Consider the following 7055-nt stretch of genomic DNA (forward strand, 5'->3'; position numbering starts at 1 on the left):
GTGTCATTCGTGTAAAAAGGAAGTACGCTCGCCTATTGTGAACAAGGGTGCGGCCAAATAGGTTTTATAATATTATTCGATTAATATTATTGTAACCTCTTTGGTTCGACTACGGATGTATCTGCTGTGGGGTTAGAGTACCGTCAAGGCAGAAGTTGAGTTAGAAATAACAAAAAGATAATGATAGTGGCAGACTAGATTAGACACATTTTATTAGATTAGATTAGTCTAATCTTCGTGAATTAATATTAATTAAAATACAGTATGAGTTAATTGGCCTACATTTAGGTACAGACAGCATAAAAAAAGGTGGAATAACATAAATTGTTCTGGAAAAGTATTGTACAGGCTTCATGGCGACCTTGAAGTAAGGACACTGAGTGTATTGAGTAATAAATGGCAGGAAAACAACACTTCCTTTGGAGGAGGGGCGGACTGTTTTGTGTAGAGCAAAGATGTAACAAGCCTATTGCATTTGTGCAGGAGGAGTAGCAGGCCAGGGCCTAGTCAGGGACCTGCTGTTTCAGAATCAGAATCAGAAAAGCTTTATTGCCAAGTACGTTTTTTACACATACAAGGAATTTGTTTTGGTGTTGTAGGTGCATGTCACACATTCTCTAAAATAAGTTAAACAAACAGGTTAAACAGAACAAACAATATAAGTATAAATATATGTATATATATACACACACACAGAATGTATTAAAAATAAGAGAGTAAGAATTATTCGTAGTAGTTTATAATACAAGTTTATATATAGTGTGTCTGCACTGGAACTTTTTAGATCTTTAAATCTAGTGCATGACAGCGTACAGTAGGCCTATACGACACTCAGTTTTTTCAGTAATAGTAGCCTACTTTATCTGCAGTAGGTAAGATATAATTCACCACACTGTAATATCCATGCAAGTGACAGTGTTAATACCGTGTGACTTTAGTTGCTATGGGATGGATAACTACTGCAGTTAAAATACTTACTGTAGGCTTTGACATTTTTTTCTCTTTTTCTTCCAATTAAAAACATATTTCAAGCGTTGTAATTGTTAATATATATTTTCTATACTTTCTATCCATTTATGGATCGTTTGTGTGTCTTTACCAGCTGTACTCCTATCAGCCTGCTGGATACTGAACAAACACGTTTTTACCAAATTTATACCAGTAGGGGGCAGAGAAGGTCCTCCTAACAACCACATAAGCTGCAGTTTATCACAAACAGGAAGGTAGAGTACTACCTGTCTAGACTAAAAAAAACGTTTGTATCCTGATTATTGACTGGAAGTCTCCTCCATGGCTGCCAGGTAGTGGAGTGAAACTGTTTACTAGAACCCTCAGCCAGAGTGTCTCTATGTCTATCTTCTTGGAAGACTTGTATTGAGTATTTGGCCCATCACTACTTTGAATAAAACATGAAGAAACCACAATAGAACTTAATATAAAACATCCTGATTATATGGTGTTCAAACCCAACAAAAAACATTTAAACCTGGTTTAACTTTAGTTATTTTGTTTAAAAAATGATTTGTTATAAAAAATAAAGTCTAATAACATTTCCTTAACACACATTGGAATCCTTCACACTTTTACATTGCAACTTTGTTAAATTTGATTGTGCTGTTTATTTTCTGTGTATTGAATAATTTGTATTATAAACAGAAATACTGAAATTCTGTTATAATCAAACTAAGAAATACAGAACAAAACACAAGACACATACACACACATCAAATATATGCATATGCATTTTTTTTAATAATATCTATATAAAGTCCTACATTTTGTTACATTCCCTCACAGCATCAGTTGAAGAACACAATGACCTGCCCCTCAGATCACTTTGAATGAAATTAGTTTAAGAGCCTTGAGTTTGCTTTTTTTCTTACAGTAATTACACTACACCAACCCAGGCTGTATTGCAGCCTAAGCCATCATCCACACTACACCAATCTGTGTAGTCAGTGGGGTATTTTTGGATATGTGGGCACTTTTATTATTATTGATAATACACTAATAAAATGCTGAGGCATGTATGTAGGGCACTCCCACGCGTAGGATTACAGCCTGCACAACAGCAGGGGGAGAGGTGGTCGTCCAATTATTAGAGTGTGTTGCCTTATGGACATAAAGGCTAACAATTCAGATTTGTTAGTGACACATGCAAACATATACGCACATCCATGCATGCAATTGTCTTTTTTTGGCTTATTTCCATTTCTTCATCTGAGCTTGTTGAGATTCTTAAAAAAAGAAAATTCTTCTTGAAGGAATGCTGTTTTCTCTACCCAGGCTATCACAGAAAATACATATTCATTTACAACAAAGTTCACCTTTACAAATCAAAACGTATAACAGACAAATAATCACATCTTGATCACATCACTGAGTCTGACCCTATTATTTGTTGCACCAACCTTGTTGCACTAACAATACTAACTTAAAAAAAAAACAGTGGCCTTTGCTGTAGGGGTATTTTAAAAGGATTATGTTGTCCAAAAAAATGGGGACATAAGCTGTGCCCTCAACCCTGTGAGCTGGACTGGCCCCTCTTTGAGAGACCATCTGGTGAAGTTCTTCTATAGACCGTCACATGTCCCCTTATAGGCCCAGCAAGGCAATCTGCCACCCAGTATTTAAAAGATTGTATAGGGGGGTGGGGCAGGGGTTGTTGTTCCTGCTTTGCATCTCTTCCCAATATCCAGGTCAGTTGTTTGTCCTCAACCAAAGCATTCATCCATCATTGAAGTGTGTCAAAAAATGTTTGCTTACATATAAAATGGTGCCAAAATTATTAAAGGGTATTATAATTGCTGTGCTTGTTCACACCAGCAGATAACCAACAGGAAGCAAACATACACAGAGAAACACTTTTAGTAACATATTTAAAGAAAGAGTTATCTTAAATGCAACAAGGCTGCTGCTCTAAATTCACTGAAATATAAAACCCTAAATATACTGCAATAGATAGGCGTTTCATCCGATAATAACCATCAAAAACAGAATGGCATGCAAGGGTTTTTGTTAATGAGCTGTCAAAGAGAAAATCTGCAGTGGATTAGTGAGGGGGAAAACAGCTTTTAATGAGTTTTTATTTTTGTGCATTGCATTAAGGTGAACAGCATGGCTTGGCCCACTGCACCCCTGGCTTTCATGTGAGACAGATGCTTAGTAACAGATCTGTTGCATTTCTGCCAACCAAAAGACAACCAATCCATCACCTGTCTCCTCTGAACCAGTATTGAATCTTGGATGAATTTCCTGCCATGTGTGTGTGTGAAAAATGAGAACCACTCACTGTTTATCATCACTACACTCTATCACTGCTCCCAACTGGTTTTTAAATGCATTCATCTGTTATGTCTCTTATTGTATCTCCATTCAATGACAAGACTCCTCATACAGTACAACAGTTTTGATTACATCCTCTGTTGCCGTATGGTGGAGCACTGCCGTGTGTCTCTCAGAGCCCAACATGACCCACTTTCTCCACTTTCAGAACACCTGCACAACACCAGCATGTCCCTGTGCACTGATGCACTCTGGGAAAGCAGGAGATGCTACAACAGTGTGAGGATGCATTGACAGATAAAGCAGAAAGCCAAGACTGTTGTGTGTTTTTGACAATAAATAAGTTAAGCATTAATTAAAGAGCCTTATCGTAGGGAAAGATAAACATAAAAACAATGTTTGTTTTGTTTTACACATTAATGCACAGGTTTTGCATGATGCTGATGAAGTGGTATTGTGAGAGAACAAGCATTAATGAATTACCAGTGCATTGATAACAGAGAGCAATGGCATGCATGGGCTGATAAATGTAGACATTGATCGCTTCAACTCATCCATTCACATCTGTCAAAAGTGTTAACATTCACTTGCTTTCAGCAGGATCTGCAGTGCAGATGTAATGTTTGTTCAAGTGCTTGTACTCAGAATAATGGACTAGATAAGTGATACCACAGAGCCCAGTGCGGAGTGAATCTTTTTTTAGGAGCTGAGAGTGACCCAGACAGCGCGAAACACAAGGGGAGGAAAGGGATGGGGAGGGAGGTGGGGGGATAGAAAAGAGATGGGGAGGGAGGAATATAAATGAGACTGGAGTGAAGGAAAAGTACTGGGCGAATGTGGTGGTGCAGATGCAGAATGCATGAGTGCACGTGAGTGGAAGTGGGCGAGGGGGAGCACAAAAGAAAGCGGGTGCTGCAAAGCGGGGGGGGGGGACGACAATGTGAAGTTAGAGGCGACTGAAGGTGAACAGTAGAGAGGAGTGGAAATGTGCAGTGAAAGGGTGCTGACGTCAGACACCAAGGACCATGAGATTCAACAAAAAACATTAAGGATATTTGAAGTAAAGATTTCAGAGAGAAATTCTTTATAACAAAAGGAAGGACACTGTGCAGGGACTGTGACAGAGAGCAGAGAAAAGGATGATAAAAATAAACTAAGAAAAAAAATCAAAGAGAAAATAATAACACCAATATTAACACCAAGCTTGCCAAAGAAAAGAGAAATAGGCCCACTGTCACTCAAGCTTTTTTGGTGTTCAGTTTAGATTCATGCTTTATTTGTCATGCTAGCAGTGTGGCTTTATCGATGAAAATGTCAGTCTTTCGTTTGGGCCTCCACTTAAATCCCAACTAAAATATCTCAACAACTACTGGATGGATTGCCATTAAATGTTGTATGGACATTCATGGTTCCCAGACGATGAATCCTGCTGACTTTGATGATTTCCTTGTTGAATTGAATTGAATTGTTGAGATGAATTGTAATAACTTTAATGATCCTGCTAAACTAATGATGTTTACATCAGCATCAGCTGTACTTTGTGTTTAGTGCTAATGATCAAATGTTATCATGTTAACACACTAAACTAAGATAGCAAACATGGTAAACATTATACCTGCTAAACATCGGCATGTTAGCATTGTGATTGTCTGACATTAGCTTTAACATTAGCTCAGCTGTATAATTTTTGGGTGGGACAAATGCGACTGTCTCCAATATTGGAGGGGACACGTCCCACCTGTCACCCCCGGTTCCTACGCCCTTGGCTCAACACACCACTGTGCCTAAGTGCAGCCTCACAGAGCTGCTAGCACGGCTGCTAACATCTGGTGCTGAATGAACAATAACTAAGAACTGATGTCTGGGGTTTTTACCAAACCACAAACTGCAGATTTTCACAGTGGGAGTGAAGGTATAAAAAAAGGTTTAAAAGTATGTACAATAAATGCAGGTATGAGTAAAAGGACACAGGGTAAGTGAAAGCAGAACAAAGCTGCAGCTCCTCCAACCCAGATGGGACTGTTTCGGTCATTTGCTAACCAGAGAGGGCAGCAGCATCGCGTTGCCAACAGTCCCACAGGCCTGCAAAGCTGCTGATGCAGGCTTAATAAAAACCAGAAAAAATTACGAGTGTATCACTGAGTGTATCACTGAGTGACACACCGCTGCCCACTTAGCAGATGCCCTGCAGCAGTTGAGGCTTTACAATCGCCTCATTGTTATGCTACATGACTTTATTCCTTGTTTTTAAACTGGCTTCATCAGACTTTATTATCCTGTTAGACTTGTTTCAGTCTAAATATGTCTCAGACATGTTTTCCATTTTAATCTCAGAGATTTCTTGTGAGACATTTTCTCCCATGAGACGAGGTATCAAAAAAGTTGTGAAAGAAAAAACGGGGTGAGAAAACATCTTCAATCCTCTGTAGACTTACACTACTTTAAGTATTTGGATTTGATAAATATTAATCTCCATCTGTCACATATAGGATCCCACAGAAACCTCAGAGACTATATTTTAAGTTTAGGTCACAAATGTTTGTGGATATTTTAAATGCATTTTGTTGTTCTCCAACTATAGGATTAAGCAATTTATGGAGGGAGGAATGCAGAAAAGAGAGTGCAGCGATGAGGCAAAGTCTGTTATGTGATCCTGAGGTTGCTGTGGCAACTGCTCCCAGCAGTCAGCTCGAAGAAGGTGCATCAAAAGCGTCACAAGCAAACATCAGCTATAGAAATACTAAACACAGATCATAACCTGAGCTTGTCTTAGATGCTACAACAACATCCTACTGCAAGGCTTCACTAATAAAGAGAGTAGACATAAGCTGTGAGTCAAATGTACTGTAGAGGTCATGTCTAATTTAAGGGACTGTTCAAACTGTATTAATGCTTGTTAAACAGGATTTTGTCCTCACAAAATTTAAAGCCACTTATTCCATGTTTACTCCCCTATGTTCTGTATCATCACTTAGACCAAACTGCATAATGATACATGTGTTTGATAATGATGCAGATGAATAGAAAAATCAAGAGGCAAGTAAGGGTATCTGATTAAGACGACCAAGGTGGCAGACGTGTGGGAACGGAGGATGAAATAAATCCATACGGTCAAGACAGAATAACAAATAGCCACTCGATAATATATCTCGGTGGTGTTAAAGAATATTCTGGCGGGTGGTGCATGATTTATGGTCCCCTGGGTGACTGTGTCTGCTGCAGTCGTGTCGCATGTCCAATGTTTAATAGAGAAATGACCACCCAGTGCAAGTCCAAAGTTTGATCAGGGAGATATAGCTGTTAGTCAGAGATTATTAGAGTGAAGTCATCTATGAAGAGAATTAAATGTATATTATCTCAGATAATGGATTTATGTCCCAAAGGAAAAACAGACTTTTATATTGATGTAATTATTGTGTTAACAGTAAGTAGAAGGCAATGGTTAAAAAGTAAATATGTACATTTACTCAATTAATGTACTTCAGTACAATTTTAAAGTACTTGTACTTTACTTAAGTATTTTTTTATGTTCTAAATGTTCAAAATGTCCTTCTTTTCTCCCTTTAACTGTATTATTAATTTATTGTTCAAATATTAATGCTTATTCATTGTTGAGCAGTGGAAAAAAAGCTTGATCGTGTGTTTCACACTGAAAGCCAACAAAGCCTCAACACTATTTTTGTTACCTTAGAAAAGCATGTGTGTGTTTTTTGTGTGTGTGTGTGTGGGGGGTCCTCCATCCTGACAGGCCAGTGTTAAATGGCTTAAAT

Source organism: Sander lucioperca, chromosome 6 (assembly GCF_008315115.2).
Source record: "Sander lucioperca isolate FBNREF2018 chromosome 6, SLUC_FBN_1.2, whole genome shotgun sequence".
NCBI classification, from domain to species: Eukaryota; Metazoa; Chordata; class Actinopteri; order Perciformes; family Percidae; genus Sander; species Sander lucioperca.